The 16719-nt window shown below is 63.6% G+C and overlaps 1 long non-coding RNA gene across 2 annotated transcripts; it reads left to right on the plus strand.

The window, feature by feature from the left end:
- The first annotated feature begins 293 nt into the window (after nucleotides 1-293).
- LOC128115904 (uncharacterized) lies at nucleotides 294-1269 on the plus strand. Of its 2 annotated transcripts, none has more exons than XR_008220318.1 (2): nucleotides 294-677; nucleotides 983-1269. It is a non-coding gene; the product is annotated as an uncharacterized LOC128115904 (long non-coding RNA). The 2 variants fall into 2 exon arrangements; XR_008220317.1 differs by having other exon boundaries at nucleotides 1009-1269.
- The last annotated feature ends 15450 nt before the right edge of the window (nucleotides 1270-16719 follow it).

The raw sequence follows: 16719 nt of genomic DNA on the forward strand, positions 1-16719 counted from the left end.
CCTGTTTGGAACACCCCCCAACCCACCCCCCAAAGAAAAAAAAACTTCCCGTTTATCCTCATCTGGGCGTTTCTTCTGTTATTTGGAAATGTGACTTAAACATCTGTGGACATTCACCAGCAAGTTTCTTCCTGGATGATTCGGGTTTCACCTGGGTGATGGAACTCCACCCTGTCTCAGAGAAGTAAAACTAGGCCCCGCCCAGAATCCCCCAGTGAGGGGCTGGGGGCGTGGTCAGGGTGGAGCCCCGCCCAGAATCCCCCAGTGAGGGGCTGGGGGCGTGGTCAGGGTGGAGCCCCGCCTAGAATCCCCCCAGAGAGGGCTGGGGGCGTGGTCAGGGTGGAGCCCCGCCCAGAATCCCCCAGTGAGGGGCTGGGGGCGTGGTCAGGGTGGAGCCCCGCCTAGAATCCCCAGGTGAGGGGCTGGGGGCGTGGTCAGGGTGGAGCCCCGCCCAGAACCCCCAGTGAGGGGCTGGGGGCGTGGTCAGGGTGGAGCCCCGCCCAGAATCCCCAGTGAGGGGCGGGGGCGTGGTCAGGGTGGAGCCCCGCCCAGAATCCCTCAGTGAGGGGCTGGGGGCGTGGCTTTGCTGGTCACTTCGGGCCAGACTGCTGCTGATGGGCTGTGAACATGCCCTGCACTTGCTCCACCTTCTCCTGGACACCCGAGTTCGAATCCAGGTAAGACCCCCTCTTGGCTGAGGACGCTCAGCAGCCGGAGCTCGTGAGAGCTCAGTTTGCCTCCTCTGAAAAACGCTGATTCACGCGGCTGCGCCTGGAGCCTGCAGCACAAGCAGCAGGCAGAGCTGGGGATCTGGGTGGATCGATGGAGCATTTATTGAGCACCTGTTGTGTGCAGCGCACTGGGGCGGCTTGTGGACGTCGTGTTAAAGCAAAAAAATAATCACGTCCAAAGGTTTTAATGGGTTCCCTAAAATTTGCAAAATCCACGCTGCCTCCCCCACTTCTCAACCCCTGTCTCCCAGGCCGCCTTTCCCCCTCCCACCCGCAGGAGCAGCTGTGGCCAGGGTGGGCCTGCGCAGGCGCCACTCAGCCTTCACCATGGAAATGGTGTCATCAGGCCAAAATAACCGTCACCTGGGGGAGACTGAGGCCGGTGGATGGCGAGATGCATACCAGCCTGGGCAGCACCGTGAGATTCGGTCTGAAGATAGAATAATAAAGTAGAAAAGATGAGACTAAGTGAAAGAACATAAGGAAATTTTAAGATAAATTTCAAAGTGAAATTAAAATTTAAAACAAAACAAATTCATTTCAAAAGTTAATCAACTAATTTGTTAAGATAAACGGCCCACAAAATGCAGGCCACAACCCGCGCGTGGAGTGAGGTCACCTGTGCGTGGTGCTGTGCTGGCCGGACTGTGACAGCCTCGAAACTGTTAGGGCGTCATCAGGGTTGGTGGAGGTCACAGGCGGACGTCCAGCGTCTGCCCCGGGGTCCCCCGAGCCTGCAGCTCATTAGTTAGCCTAGGCTGGCCCGCAAGCCCGAGTTCTCTTGCCTCCACTTCCCACGTGGACGCTGGGGGTTCGAACTCTGGTCCTCATGCTTCCCCAGAGCCACCCTCGCAGGGTTCCTCCTGGGCTCTGCGGGGCTGCGCCTGCGACATCAGCCAGAGGGAGGGGTCGGGGGACACCCTGACCTCACCCCCTCCTCCTGCAGCTGGGGAAACTGAGGCACGGCACGGGGTGTGTGGGAAGGCTGGTAGGCCTGAACCGAGACCTCTCTCTGTCTCCTCCCCAGTTCCTGTCTCCTGCCCTCTTGGCTCCACATCTGGGGTGACTGTAGGGGGAGGGACCGACCACAAGATGCCAAGGCAAATTACAGCTGGAGGCGGGGTGGGGGTGCGGCTGTGGGGCTGGGTTACCATGTGGGGGTGTGAGGCTTGGGGGGGGTTGAGACTGGGAGAGGTGCAGCTGCGGGAGTATTGCGGCTGGAGAGGAGTGCGGTTTGGGGTTGCGGCCGGAGAGGCGTGAGGCTGCGGGGGTGCGGCTGCGTGGGGGAGGGGAGGGGGGAGGGGGCGGCAAGGTTGCGGGGTTACGGCTGGGGGTGCGGCTGCAGGGGTGCGGCTGCAGGGGTGCGGCTGGGGGTGCGGCTGCAGGGGTGAGGCTGGGGTGCGCGGCTGGGGGGGTGCGGCTGCAGGGGTGCGGCTGCAGGGGTGCGGCTGCAGGGGTGCGGCTGGGGGTGCGGCTGCAGGGGTGAGGCTGGGGTGCGCGGCTGGGGGGGTGCGGCTGCAGGGGTGCGGCTGCAGGGGTGCGGCTGGGGGTGCGGCTGCAGGGGTGAGGCTGGGGTGCGCGGCTGCGGGGGTGCGGCTGCAGGGGTGCGGCTGCAGGGGTGAGGCTGGGGGTGCGGCTGCAGGGGTGCGGCTGCAGGGGTGCGGCTGCAGGGGTGCGGCTGCAGGGGTGAGGCTGGGGTGCGCGGCTGGGGGGGTGCGGCTGCAGGGGTGCGGCTGCAGGGGTGCGGCTGGGGGTGCGGCTGCAGGGGTGCGGCTGCAGGGGTGCAGTTGCGGGGAAGGGTCCGGACTGGGGGTGTGGGTTTGGGGAGCCGTTGCTGGCAGGGGTCGGGGTGCTGGCAGGGGTCGGGGTGCTGGCAGGGGTCGGGGTGCTGGCAGGGGTGAAGCGGCAGCGGGGGGGGGCACCCCACCCGGCTCCCGCCCTCAGGTTGCCGGCTGGACCCACGTGACGTGGAAAAGCCTCTGTGGTAAGCAGCGGGTTGTCCACTGTTGGCACAGCCATGACTCAGTCAACAAACAGGGCGACGTGCTCACTCTGTGGCTGGTGCCACTCTGGGTGCCCATGAGGGTGGACTGTGCGACACTTACCCACTCTGAGACTCGGTTTCCTGTCTGTAAAATGGGGACAAAGAGGGGACCCTCGAAGAAAATAGCGGCGGTCACACCGTAGCGGAGCTGCTGCGCAGCCCTGGGCTCCTGACTGAACCTCTCTGGGCCTCCCCAGCTTGTTGGGACAAGAGACACCTCAGGCACTATTCTGTTTCTCTCTCAGGATAGGGGCATAGCAGGGTTGGGGTTTTGAAGGGTGCATAGGAGCCCTCAGGCGGTGAAAAGAAGACAGGAGAATCCAGAAGGACGAGCCCTGTTGCCCAACATGTCCCGTCCCTTATCTCCCCTCACGGAGGAGCAGCAACCAGCTCCCCAGGGCTGCTTTCCAGCCATCAGGCAGCTTTTCCCCTGGCAAGTTCTTCCTGCAGTCCGCCCTTAGTCCTTCCTGCTGCTTGCGTAGGGCCAAGCCATGCTTTTCGCCCAGCAGAGCCTTATCCTCTGTGCTGGACACAGTCGGTGCTCCATAAACGCACAGGTCACTTTGTTGTCAAATAAGGTAAGGAGACCGAGTCCACCGCCCCGTGGGAGGACGAAGGGAAGCACAGAACAACAAAACCTTGATGATGCGGGGGGGGGGGGGGGGGGCATTTTTATTTTTGAGACAAGCTTTCACTGTGTAGCCCAGGTTAGCCTCAAACTCTCAGCAGTCCTCCTGCCTCAGTCTCCCCCAAGTGCTGACGTGACAGGCCCGTGCCACCGCACACTGGGCTGGTTCCTGCTTTCACCATTTACACACAGGAGCCCAGAGAGGCCAAGCCACTCACCTAAAGTCACACAGCCTGGAGCAGGTCTCCCATCTCAGGCCTGGGCCCCGTAGCTGTCTCCTCAGCCCAGGTCCCTAGACGTGAAGGAGTCCTCGGCGGCCTCCTGGGTCCAAGTTCCCAGCGTGTTGGAGGCGGGAAGGCCCCGGGGCGCCCTGGCCCAGCTCGGCAGGGGCAGGCGGGGGCAGCTGCCGTGCTTCCGGGGGGCGGGCGGGCGGGGGAGGGGGCTCATTCACAAATCCGGGGCTGCTGCGATGGCAGCCGCCTCCCGGGCTGTGGGTGGCCTCTGTCCCCGCCCTCCAGCTCGCCCTTCCCGGCCGTGCCCCCCGCCCCTGCCCGTCTCCGACTCACTGGGCTCCGTGGGAGCCGAGCGTGGGGACCTCAGGGGACATCGTGGCCCAGCATGGAGGTGCCGGGGCCCCCCGTGTCCGGGAAGCCGGGGGAGGCGTCGGTCAAGTGGCAGCTCTGCTATGACATGGCTGCGAAGATGTGGTGGATGGTGAGTGCGGGGACCTGGGGGAGGAGGGCGCGGGGCGGGGGTCGCTCTGCGCGCGCACGGTGAGGACACCCAGGCAGACCACGGCGGGAAGGTGGCCCAGGCCACTAGGCCTCATCCTGGGGCTCCGCGGGGTCCCCAAGTCCCCAGGGCCCAGTGACCCGCCTGAGCCCCTCCATCCAGGCGGGAGCGATGAGGTGGCGGGACCCTCTTCTGTCGGGTGGATGTCGTCGCCCTACACTAGGGACACTTCTGGAAGCTTCTGGGGGGAGCCAGGGGTGGACTCGGCCATGAGAGAGGGCAGCCGCATGGCCTGGTCCGTCCAGCTGCCCAAGAGCCAGTCAGTTGACTGTCCCCTCCGTGCGGTTCTGGGTCCCACATCGCTGGGTGACCTTGCCCTGTGTCCCACCCTCTCTGGGCCACAGGTTTCTTGGCGGGGACGTGGTCTGTGGTCCCCCGCGGGTCCTGGGGACCGTTGGGCCTTGAGGTGGGATGAGGGGCCTCGTGGCTGGTGATGTCCCCTGGTAGCTACTTTCTGGAGAGAATGTGCGGCAACAGCGGGCATCCCTGGGACGCAGGTCACAGCTCTGTCCCTCCTGTGCTCAGTCAACATTTATTGAGCACTTACTGTGTACCAGGGTCCCCAGACGAGAACTCCAGTGGGGGTGGAGAATTCAAATAATGATGCAAACACTCAGGATAGAGGGAGGCAGGGGGCCCGGAGGGACCAGGGTAGCCTCCCGAGGAGGGGACATCTGAGCTGAGATGCACGGAAGGTGGAATTCACCAGAAGTTAGGAAAGTAACCAGAGCTGACCAAAGGCCCCAGGGCAGGGTGCAGCCTGGAGATGGAGGAAGGAGCGGTCGGGGCTGTGGCCCTGAGGTAGGTGGGGACGGGACAGCATCGAGGCCGAGCAGGGACTTGCCCTGGATCTCTTTTTAAAGTCCCCTCCGTTCTGACAGCACAGCTGGGGCTGGGGTGTTTTCAGACCATGAAGGGGGGAACCGGGGTTCTAGAAGAAGCCCAGGGACTGAACTGTCAAAGTCACACAGAGAGAGGGGTGAGGAGTAAGACTGAGGTCAGAGGTCAGACTGTCACAATCCTGTCTGCAGGGTCTGGAGACGGTGGAACCCAGTCCCAGTGCCCAAAATAAAGAGGCCGGCGGATCTCTGTGAGTTCAAGGCCAGCCTGGTCTACAGAGGGAGTTCCAGGACAGGCAAGGCTGTACAGTGAGACCCTGTCTCAAAATAAAATAAAATAGATGCCAGGCGGTGGTGGCGCACACCTTTAATCCCAGCACTCGGGAGGCAGAGGCAGGCGGATCTCTGGGAGTTCAAGACCAGCCTGGGCTATAGAGTGAGTTCCAGGATAGCCAGGGCTACACAGAGAAATCATGTCTGAAAAACTTAAAAAATAAGTAAATAAAATAAAATAAACAAAAATAAAACCAGAAGCTGGAGTGTGGGTGAGCAGTGAAGCATTTCTCCATCGTATGCAAAGGCCCTGGGGTCACTGTAAAATATAAAATAGAACTTCATTGTGAACCCAGCCATTGGGGGAGGGGACCTAGCCCAGGCCAGACAGCGTGTGTGCGTGTGTGTGCGTGTGTGTGTGCGTGTGTGTGCGCGTGTGTGTGCGTGTGTGTGCGCGTGTGTGCGTGTGTGTGCGCGTGCGTGTGTGTGCGCGTGTGTGCGTGTGTGTGCGTGTGCGCGTGTGTGTGCGTGCGTGTGTGAGTGTGTGTTCATGCGTTCATGCATGTGCACATGCCCACTGAGTCCCCTTGCATTACCTGTAAGGTGGAGCCTCTCTGGCCTGGAGCTCACTGATTGGCCACCAACAGGAGCCCCTGGACTCAAACCTGGGTCTGCATGCTGCAAGGCGACTGTGACTGACTGTGACAAGTCCTGTGACTGACCGAGCGTCTCCCTGGCTACAAGTCCTAATAACTGCACTTTACACACTGTCCACTCTCCTGCTGATGTGTTCAGTAACAGCCTCCCTGCCTCAGTTTCCTCACCTGCTAGCGTGGGGGATGGGTGGGTGACTCGGTCTCCATGAAGGGCTCTCCATGGGGTGGGTCAGGAACTGTGTAATAGTCACAGAAACCCAGCAGGAGGAATTGTGGTTAGATTCCAGAAGGACTTCCGCTGGCCGCCTTGATTGGGCACCTATTATGTGTCCTGGTGAAGTGGGGCGCCCCACCCGCCTGGCCTGGCCTGTTGGGGAGATCAGAGAGCAGAAGTGACTGATGAGTGTGTCAACCTCAGCTCCAGGGCGCGCTGAGAAGGGTGAGGACAGGAGCATGGGTGATTAGGAAGACTGGAAGACCTGGACAGCAATGGAACAGAAGCCCCAGGATGGGGCTGCCGCTGTGCAAAGGCCCCGGTGTGAGGCACAGAGGCGCAAAGGCCCTGGGGCAGGATAGAGCCCGGCACTCGGGAGGAGCTGCAGGAGGCCCCCGTGGCTGCAGCACTTGCGCCCAGGGACACAGGGGCACAGGGGATAGAAGGAGGCAGGGCCCAGGGCCAGCTGCGTTGCAGGCCATAAAGCCATGGAGGACCGCAGACAGGTGGAGTTCCCTATCCACCAAGTGGCTGCCTGTTGCTTGCTGCTGCCGGTCTGCGCCACCCACCACCTTCTACGCCACACTGCAGCGCAGGGTCCCTGGTCGCTGTCTCCCCAGCCCGCGCCCGCCAGGCCGCCGCCCACTCTGCCCACATCTGAGGCTCCGCGGAGCCGGACAGTCTGATGCAAACCACGGAATGTTCCCCGGAGCGCCCAGCGGGATGTTGGGGAGCAGAGGGAGGCGGGAGACCCAGTTGAAAGACAGAGCAGGGCCAAGCTGGGGCCACGGGGAGGCATCGGAGCTGTTGACACCCACAGCCCCAGATGCAGGGCACAGAGATGCTGGCCTAACACTGTGGAAAACACGGAAATGGAGCCTGAGGGGCTGCTCTCTGTCCACAGGGATGGAGTTGGAGACGGAAACTTGAACCCAGGTCTTTGGGGAAGGAAGAAGCTGAGAACTGCTGAAAAGCCAGGGGGTAGAAACTAGTCACACATAGTAGATAAGATTTGATGAGTGGGATGGTTGAATGGATGGATGGATGGACGGATGGACGGGTGAGTGGATGGATGCATGGATGGATGGATGGATGGATGGACGGATGGATGGATGGATGAGTGGATGGGTGAGTGGGTGGGTGGATGGATGGATGGATGGGTGGATAGGTGGATGGATGGAAGGATGATGGATGGGTAGATGAGTGGATGAATGGGTGATTAGATGGATGGATGGGTGGGTGAGCAGGTAGATGAGTGGGCGGGTAGATTGATGGGTGGATGGATGATGGATGGATGGATGGGTGAATGGGTGGGTGGATGGATGGATGGGTGGTTGGATGAGTGGGTGGGTGGATGGGTGAATGGGTGGGTGGATGGATGGATGGGTGGTTGGATGAGTGGGTGGGTGGATGGATGGATGGGTGGTTGGATGAGTGGGTGGGTGGATGGGTGGGTGGATGGGTGAGTAAGTGGATCGTAGATGGTGGATGGATCAATTTGTTATTTTATGTCATTTCTTATTGGCTGATAGGCTGTGCTAACTTCTAAGTTAGATATTTTCTCTAGATGCTTCATGTTTAGAATCCCAGCACTCAGCTGGACTGTGGCGGCGCACACCTTTAATCCCAGGACTCAGGAGGCAAAGGCAAGTGCATCTCTGTGAGCTTGAGGGATAGCTCAGTCTACAAAGCCAGTTCCAGGGCAGCCTGTGCTAACTGGAGATACGCTGGGGGAGGAATTTTTTTATTTTTAAAGGAAACCAGGAGTCAGTTCGGACTGTCCTTATTGAGCTAGTGCCTGACCTGGAAGTTCTGTCCCAGGCTCCATGTGCTGGAAAGACAGAAGGGTGTCCCACACACTGTCCTCTGACCCTCATGTGCGCAGCCACAGCGACACATCAACTTAACAACAGAAGCACTACAGGGATCACTCTCTGGTTCTCACTCTGTGGATCATGTGGTTGGGGTGCAGGGGAGGCTCCACCTGCTGCCACGTCTGCGCTTCCCCTCTCTGCCCGCCATGGGCACTCTCTGAGGTGATGCCCCCCACACTGGGCTCGGGACCCACCACAGCGAAATCAGTGGAAAATTAAATGCCGCCTGTGCGCTGGGGACTGGCCGCCCAGCCCGTCTCCTAATGACCTGTTCCTGGGGATTGTTCCCATCTGGCGCAGCCAGGGTTCGGGCTCCCCCCATGCCACCCAATTTGAGGGGCACAGGCATTCTTGCGGCTTCAGTGGCGGATGCATATGATGCAGCCTGTGGCCTTTGTGGAGTCAGAGATGGGGATGTTCTCCAGGTTCTGTGGATGGACCCCCTTGGGCTCCGCGTCTGTGCTTCTACCTCAGGGTTCATGCTGTCCCTACAGCCAAGGGGCCCTGTCACCTCCAAATGATGATATCTGTGCCCTGCGACCTCCTTGTTCTACACCCTGCCTGGAGGGGTCTACACAGGTTTAGACAAGTGTTCCCTTACCCAGTCGGCAGCTGTGTGTCTCTGGGTGAATTGTGGTCCTACTCTGTGCCTTGTGTCCATGTGTGGAGTCAGATGCGTGAACCGGGTTGTGGGGTGTCAGTTACTTGGGGTCCCTTTTTTCCTGCCCTTGAGAAAGAAACCTGTGGATTGTTGAGGAGTCCGTATCTTTACACTCACAGGCCTCAGTGGGCAGAGTGCCGGTCCAGTGTCACATGGTCATGGCCTCATCCCAGTGCCTAGGGGGCCAAGGCAGACCATCCTTGGCTACGTAGTGCGTTCCAGGCCAGTTTGGGCTCTGTGACAGTGTCTGACTCAGGAGCCCCTGGCTCAGAGTGGGTGGAGGCCACAGACTGAGCTGAGTCCAGGACGCTCTAGTCCATCTCAACCTGGGGTAAACAAACAAAAATACCACCAAAGTTTTTGATGTCACAAAAGCCAGAAATCAAAGGTGTGGAGCCAGGCAGTGCTGGGAACCGAACCCAGGGTCCTTGCGCACTGCACGGGACTGAGGGGTAACATCTACTGCAGACTGATTTTATGTTCAGCTTGCCCCGGGGCCCAGCAGCTGCGTAAGAGCTGTGCAGACAGCGGCCCACTCAGACCTGCGGCCATGGTGTAATGCCCGAGGCGGACGCTAGAGGGCAGCGCAGGACCGCGAGCCGACGTCGGCGGCTGCGGCCGCTCGGCAGGGCGGAGGGGCGCCTGGAAGCAAGCGTCTGTGGGTCTGTCGGGGATAGCTGGGGACTGTGGGTGACAGCAAGGGTCTGCGGGGCACTGTGGGGGACTGAGAGGTGACTGTTTAATCCACGTGCATTTGAAAACCAGGTCCCCTTGGAGCCAAGCATCCTACATTATTTCATTTATGCACAGTTAGCTTTTTGTTGCTGTTCTAAACATTAATTCAGTCTTCCCTCAAGTTAGGCAGGGGCTCCACCCTGACCACGCCCCCAGCCCTCACCGGGGATTCTAGGCGGGGCTCCACCCTGACCACGCCCCCAGCCCCTCACTGGGGGATTCTGGGCGGGGCTCCACCCTGACCACGCCCCCAGCCCCTCACTGGGGGATTCTAGGCGGGGCTCCACCCCTGACCACGCCCCCAGCCCCTCACTGGGGATTCTAGGCAGAGCTCCACCCTGACCACGCCCCCAGCCCCTCACTGGGGGATTCTAGGCGGGGCTCCACCCTGACCACGCCCACAGCCCCTCACTGGGGGTTCTGGGCGGGGCTCCACCCTGACCACGCCCCCAGCCCCTCACTGGGGGATTCTGGGCGGGACTCCACCCTGACCACGCCCCCAGCCCCTCACTGGGGATTCTGGGCGGGGCTCCACCCTGACCACGCCCCCAGCCCCTCACTGGGGATTCTAGGCGGGGCTCCACCCTGACCACGCCCCCAGCCCTCACCGGGGATTCTAGGCGGGGTTCCACCCTGACCACGCCCCCAGCCCCTCACTGGGGGATTCTGAGCGGGGCTCCACCCTGACCACGCTCCCTGCCCTCTTTTATTTTTGAGGCAATGTGCCTCTGACTGGCCCAGGCTGGCCTTGAACCCCTGATCTTCCTGCCTCGGCTTCCCGTGCAGCTGGGCTGAGCAGCCTGGTGTCCCTAGGTCGTGTGTCTCTCCCACTGGTGTGTCGGGGGAAGGGGGACCAGCTGTCAGAATCAGTGAGCGTCACTCCCCAGCTTCCTAAACTCTGGGGGAGGAGGGAGATGGGGATCTTGAGGCCTCTCACAGGGCCCCGGGGCACAGAAACACCAGATTCCCGTGTGACAGTCCCCGCGCTTCACTTCTGTCCCCATCTGTACCTCGGTGCTGGTCCTACCTCCTCCTGTGGGGCAGTTGTTAACGCTGGTCCGCGACCAACGGGCTTGTTGGCACGCGGAGGATCCTGCACCTGGGTTGCCATGTGCCCCGCCAGGCCCGAGGCTCACTTCCACCCAGGTGTCCTACCGTGGGGTGGGGACGGGCGTGGACACGTCCTGGGGTTAAGTGAATTCTGACTTCATCACCCTTGTTTGGACAAGCCTGGCATGCACTTGGCGGTAAATAACTGCACACCAGGCACACAGGCGGCCGCCACTGATTGATCAGCAGGAATGCAGGCGGGTACCAAGTGATCATGCTTCGCGGGGCTGCACTCAGGACTATGTTTCCTCTTTGGGGGGAAACTGAGGCTCAGATTTGGCAGGCCTGAAGGGGCCGCTGCGGGGGCGGGGTGGGGGGAGGTCCCACTGGGAACAGAGAAGGAGTGGCCAGGGCCCAGAGGGCGGCCCGCGGCTCCGCGTCCTCCAAGGTCGGTGTGTCCTGACCCCACAGCCCTTGAGTGACAGGCCGGGAACTGCCCGAGGCTGACAAACAGGAGCAGGATGGGTTTCTGCAGTGCGCACAGCTTGTCCCTTGGGTTTGGGGGGAGGGCTGCCCCCTGCCCCACCCTCCCCAGCCTCTGCGGGGGATATTTGTGCAGAAGGCTGAGTCCAGCTGGCCAGGTGCCAGGTGGGAAGGCTGGGCACAGGGGCATGACGATCTGGGAACCGATTCACCTGGCCCAGCAGCATGCAGGGCCTGCCACGGGCCTGTTGGGACCCTGAGTCAACCCCAGGCTGAGGTCCCTGGGAAACGGAGCCAGGTGTAAGGTAGGCGCTGAATGACTGCCTGCGCCGTGTACAGCGGGCCCGAAATCACAGCCAACAGCCCAGAAGCCTGAGTTGGGGTTGGAGACACGATAGTTCGGTCCATGGCCACGGTGATGGACAGCTGGGATGACAGCAGTGCCACCCCATCCAGTGACCGTCCTGAGCAGCCTGGGTGAGGAACTCCTGATCTGTGCCGAAATGTGTGCAACTACAGTCACCGGGGTCTCTTCCACGGGTCTGCTGTCCGCTGGGCGACGCCACAACGCTGAGGGTCTTAGTCACACACTCGCCTCCCGCCAGGAGGAACCGTGCGTGCATGCGTGAGTGTGTGCGTGCGTGAGTGTGTGTGCGTGCGTGTGTGTGTGTGCGTGCGTGAGTGTGTGTGCGTGAGTGTGTGTGCGTGAGTGTGTGTGCGTGTGTGTGTGCGTGCGTGAGTGTGTGTGCGTGCGTGAGTGTGTGTGCGTGCGTGAGTGTGTGTGCGTGAGTGTGTGTGCGTGAGTGAGTGTGTGCGTGTGTGCGTGCGTGAGTGTGTGTGCGTGAGTGTGTGTGCGTGAGTGAGTGTGTGCGTGTGTGCGTGCGTGAGTGTGTGTGCGTGCGTGAGTGTGTGTGCGTGCGTGCGTGCGTGCGTGAGTGTGTGTGTGTGTGTGTGTGTGTGCGTGTGTGTGAGTGTGTGTGTGCGTGCGTGCGTGAGTGTGTGTGCGTGCGTGCGTGCGTGCGTGAGTGTGTGTGTGAGTGTGTGTGTGCGTGTGTGTGAGTGTGTGTGTGCGTGTGTGTGAGTGTGCGTGCGTGCGTGAGTGTGTGTGTGTGTGTGTGTGTGTGTGTGTGTGTGTGTGTGTGACACCACTGACTTCACGGGTCGCAGGGGTTAGTCTAGTCAGTGAGAACTTCTGGACATACACTGAGTTCGTCAGAGGAGATGGAATTCCACCCCTATGCACACCCAGTTTATTAGTAAAGTTTTATTGGTAAACGGCCACACCCACTCGCCCCATATTGTGTCCATGTATGGCTGTCATGGGGAGGATTTGGCCACAGCTATCCTTCCCTTTGACGACATGGATGTCGCAGCCCCCGGAACTGGGGTTACGGGTGCGTGGTGAGCCAACCCTGGGTCCTGCCTGTGCTCTCAACGCCAGAGCCATCTCCCAGACCCAAGCTTCTCCTTAGGACAAAGTTTTGTGACACTCAGCTCAGAAGCAACTGGCGGGGAGGACTGTCCTCTCAGGTATTTTGGAGGTTGAGGCAGGATGATCACCAATTCTAGACCAGTCTGGGCAAAGAAAACCAGGACTGGAGACATAACTCAGGGGAGAAGCCCCGCCCAGAATCCCCAGTGAGGGGGCGTGGTCAGGGGGGAGCCCCGCCTAGAATCCCCAGTGAGGGGGCGTGGTCAGGGTGGAGCCCCGCCTAGAATCCCCCAGAGAGGGGCTGGGGGCGTGGTCAGGGTGGAGCCCCGCCTAGAATCCCCCAGTGAGGGGCTGGGGGCGTGGTCAGGGTGGAGCCCCGCCTAGAATCCCCGGGGAGGGTCTGGGGGCGTGGTCAGGGTGGAGCCCCACCTAGAATCCCCAGTGAGGGGCTGGGGGCGTGGTCAGGGTGGAGCCCCGCCTAGAATCCCCCAGTGAGGGGCTGGGGGCGTGGTCAGGGTGGAGCCCCGCCTAGAATCCCCAGTGAGGGGCTGGGGGCGTGGTCGGGATGGAGCCACACCCAGAATCCCCCAGTGAGGGGCTGGGGGCGTGGTCAGGGTGGAGCCCCGCCTAGAATCCCCAGTGAGGGGCTGGGGGCGTGGTCAGGGTGGAGCCCCGCCTAGAATCCCCCAGAGAGGGGCTGGGGGCGTGGTCAGGGTGGAGCCCCACCTAGAATCCCCAGTGAGGGGCTGGGGGCGTGGTCAGGGTGGAGCCCCGCCCAGAATCCCCAGTGAGGGGCTGGGGGCGTGGTCAGGGTGGAGCCCCGCCTAGAATCCCCCAGAGAGGGGCTGGGGGCGTGGTCAGGGTGGAGCCCCGCCTAGAATCCCCAGTGAGGGGCTGGGGGCGTGGTCAGGGTGGAGCCCCGCCTAGAATCCCCCAGAGAGGGGCTGGGGGCGTGGTCAGGGTGGAGCCCCGCCCAGAATCCCCAGTGAGGGGCTGGGGGCGTGGTCAGGGTGGAGCCCCGCCCAGAACCCCCAGTGAGGGGTGGGGGCGTGGTCAGGTCGGCCCCGGGTGTCCGCCCCTCACCCCCCTGCGGCCGGTGGTCCCCGAGGTGGAGCACTGACGTCACCGTCTGTCCTCAGTTCCCCCTGGAGCTTCCTCTGGGGCAGCTGCCTCCGCAGCACCGCCGGAGTCTGAGTTCCAGCTTCCGGCCCAGGGCAGCGCCCCCTCCGACTTCCTGTCCTGGCCCCGGGTCCGCCCCCCGCCGCCCCCGTGTCCTGTGCGCTGTGTCCGCAGCTGTGTCCAGCGGTCTCTGGTCTGCACGGGCCCGGCCTGCAGCCGGCAGGACCACCGGATGGCGCAGTCCTGATACCGGGGATACTGAGGCACGAGCGTGGCTGGGGTGGCAGAGCCGCCGGGGCCGTCAGGCCGGGGCTCCTGCCTCGGTTTCCCTCCGACGCCGGGCGGGCGGGCGGGCGTGTGCGGGCAGCGCTCGGGTGGCAGCAGCCGGTGCCCACGCCCAGGCGCGTGTGCCAGGCCCGCGGGCAGCGAGGCCGGGGTGCGCTCGCCTCCGCTCAGCGGCTTCCCTGGCTGGAGGGAGGGGTGCAGGCCCGTCCCGCCCCCTCACCCCCAAACTGGAAGTTCTGCTGACTGTCTAACTTCCAGCAGGAGGGAGGGAAGGGGTCTCACAGAGGCCGCGCCTCCGGGTCGCCAGTGGGCGTCGGTCCATCCGGTCTCCATTGCGAGAGCCAGAGCGCCGGAGCGCGCCGGCCTCAGTTTCCCTGCCTGACAAAGGGAGGCGGCGGTGCGGGGAGGTGGGGGCACTGATTGAGCGTCCCCCCTGCAGCGCAGCGCGGGTCGGCCCGGCCCCCCACCCCAGCCCACCCCCCACCCCCCCCACCCCCCCACCCCCCCACCCCCCACCCCAGCCCACCCCCCACCCCAGCCCACCCCCCACCCCCCCACCCCACCCCCGCTCAGGGAGGCTCAGAGACAGCGGTGCCCAGAGCCACACAGCGGATCCAAGCCCAAGTGAGGGCAGCGCCAGGAATAAAGATGGAGTCCGCGACATCAAGGGCAGCTGCCTGCGGCGACCAATCAGCGGCCGTAGAGCCGCACTCTGGCCAATCAGAAGCCAGGTCAGAGGGACCTCAGCCAATAGTCTATCCTGAGGAATCGGGTCCCGCCCCCAGGTGACAGGCAGTGGGAGGAGCTCGTCCGCAGCTCGTGAGCGGCCGGGGTCCCCGCCCGCGCAGGACGGACGGACGGACGGAGGGACGGTCCCTGTTCGTTCACACGCTCCTCTCTGCTTTGGAGTCGGAGCCTCACGTAGCCCAGGCTGGCCTCCGACCGCCGTGTAGCCGAGGACGAGCCTGAGCTCACGCCCGACCCTCCAGGTCCCAGCGGGTCATCTGAGGCTGAGGGGGCTCGGGAGGCCTCCGCTGGGGGCTGTAGCCGGGGATAGCTCGCGCGTCCACCCGTGACAGTAGCCGGGGATAGCTCGCGCGTCCACCCGGACAGTAGCCGGGGATAGCTCGCGCGTCCACCCGTGGCAGTAGCCGGGGATAGCTCGCGCGTCCACCCGGACAGTAGCCGGGGATAGCTCGCGCGTCCACCCGGACAGTAGCCGGGGATAGCTCGCGCGTCCACCCGTGACAGTAGCCGGGGATAGCTCGCGCGTCCACCCGTGGCAGTAGCCGGGGATAGCTCGCGCGTCCACCCGTGGCAGTAGCCGGGGATAGCTCGCGCGTCCACCCGTGGCAGTAGCCGGGGATAGCTCGCGCGTCCACCCGTGGCAGTAGCCGGGGATAGCTCGCGCGTCCACCCGTGGCAGTCACTCCGGAAACACGTGCCCACGCCTGCACCCCCGGCCGCGAGGCTCAGGCACAAGGGTCCGGAAAGGTCAGCCACGGCTACGCGGCAAATGGGGCAGCCTGGGCTCAGTGACCAGAACTTGTCCCCAGGCGGAGACGGTGGAGCGCGGCCGTGGCGCTGGCCCGGTGCGCGCGCAGCTCGGGGAACCCTCGCAGCGCTGTGCGGAGTCCGCCTTTTCCTTCCGCGGTGAAGAGTCGAAAGTGGAACCCGGCGTGGGCCGCGGGTCCGTGGGGCCCAGAACCCGGCGTGGGCCGCGGGTCCGTGGGGCCCAGAACCCGGCGTGGGCCGCGGGTCCGTGGGTCCAGAACCCGGCGTGGGCCGCGGGTCCGTGGGTCCAGAACCCGGCGTGGGCCGCGGGTCCGTGGGGCCCAGAACCCGGCGTGGGCCGCGGGTCCGTGGGGCCCAGAACCCGGCGTGGGCCGCGGGTCCGCCCGGTTCGAGCCTCCTCGCCCTCTCTGTCGGTAGCCCAGGCTGGCTCTGACCCTGCAGGCTAGCCCTCCTGCCTCGGCCTCCGGGGCGTCTCCAGGACGGCGTCGGTCGGTGACACGCCGACTCTCCTGCCTCAGGCCCCGGCCCCTCCCCACCACCAGCTCGCTCCGCGGTTTGCCCAGGGCGCGCTCTGTGTAGCCCAGGCTGCTCTGGGGGGCGCCACCCTCGGCCTCAGTTTCCCCATCGGTAACAGGAGGGCGACGAGGAAGGCATCGCAGTGACCAAATGAGTCGGTATGTGAGAGGCCCGGTGGCGCGGGGCGCGAGGACCGGGAATTCACGCTCATCCCCAGCTACCCACCGAGTCCCAGGCTAGCCTGGGCTACGAGACCCTGCCTTAAAGAAACTTATACACCGGGCTTAGCGTCGGTTAAACACAGCACGCCTGCGGGCGCAGGACCCGGACCGGCCCGTTTCACAGACGTGCAAACGGAGGTCGCAGCAGCGCGGACTAACCACCCGGAGCAGCACCCCGGCGGCCTGGCGATGGCCGACGGCTGCCCCTCACGCCGCAGCCCCGGCCGCTGCCTCCCCGGGACCCCACTAACAGTCCCGACGCCCCTCCGGCACCCCGGGCCCGCGGCACTTAGAGGCAGAGTCTCACTGTGTGGCCAGGGTCGACTCGAACTCACAGACGCGCCCGTCCGCCTGCGGTTAAGGCGCAGGACACGCGGAGTCTGACCTTGGCCTAGGCTGACCCTGAACTCCTGACCTCCTGCTTTACCTGTGAGGGGGATGTGGGGGAGGGTGACGCCACCCCGACCACGCCCCCAGCCCCTCACCGGGGATTCTGGGCGGGGCTCCACCCCGACCACGCCCCCAGCCCCTCACTGGGGATTCTGGGCGGGGCTCCACCCTGACCACGCCCCCAGCCCCTCACTGGGGATTCTGGGCGGGGCTCCACCCTGACCACGCCCCCAGCCCCTCACTGGGGATTCTGGGCGGGGC

Source organism: Peromyscus californicus, unplaced genomic scaffold, assembly GCF_007827085.1.
Source record: "Peromyscus californicus insignis strain IS unplaced genomic scaffold, ASM782708v3 Scaffold_1__1_contigs__length_55948999, whole genome shotgun sequence".
Lineage (NCBI taxonomy): Eukaryota > Metazoa > Chordata > Mammalia > Rodentia > Cricetidae > Peromyscus > Peromyscus californicus.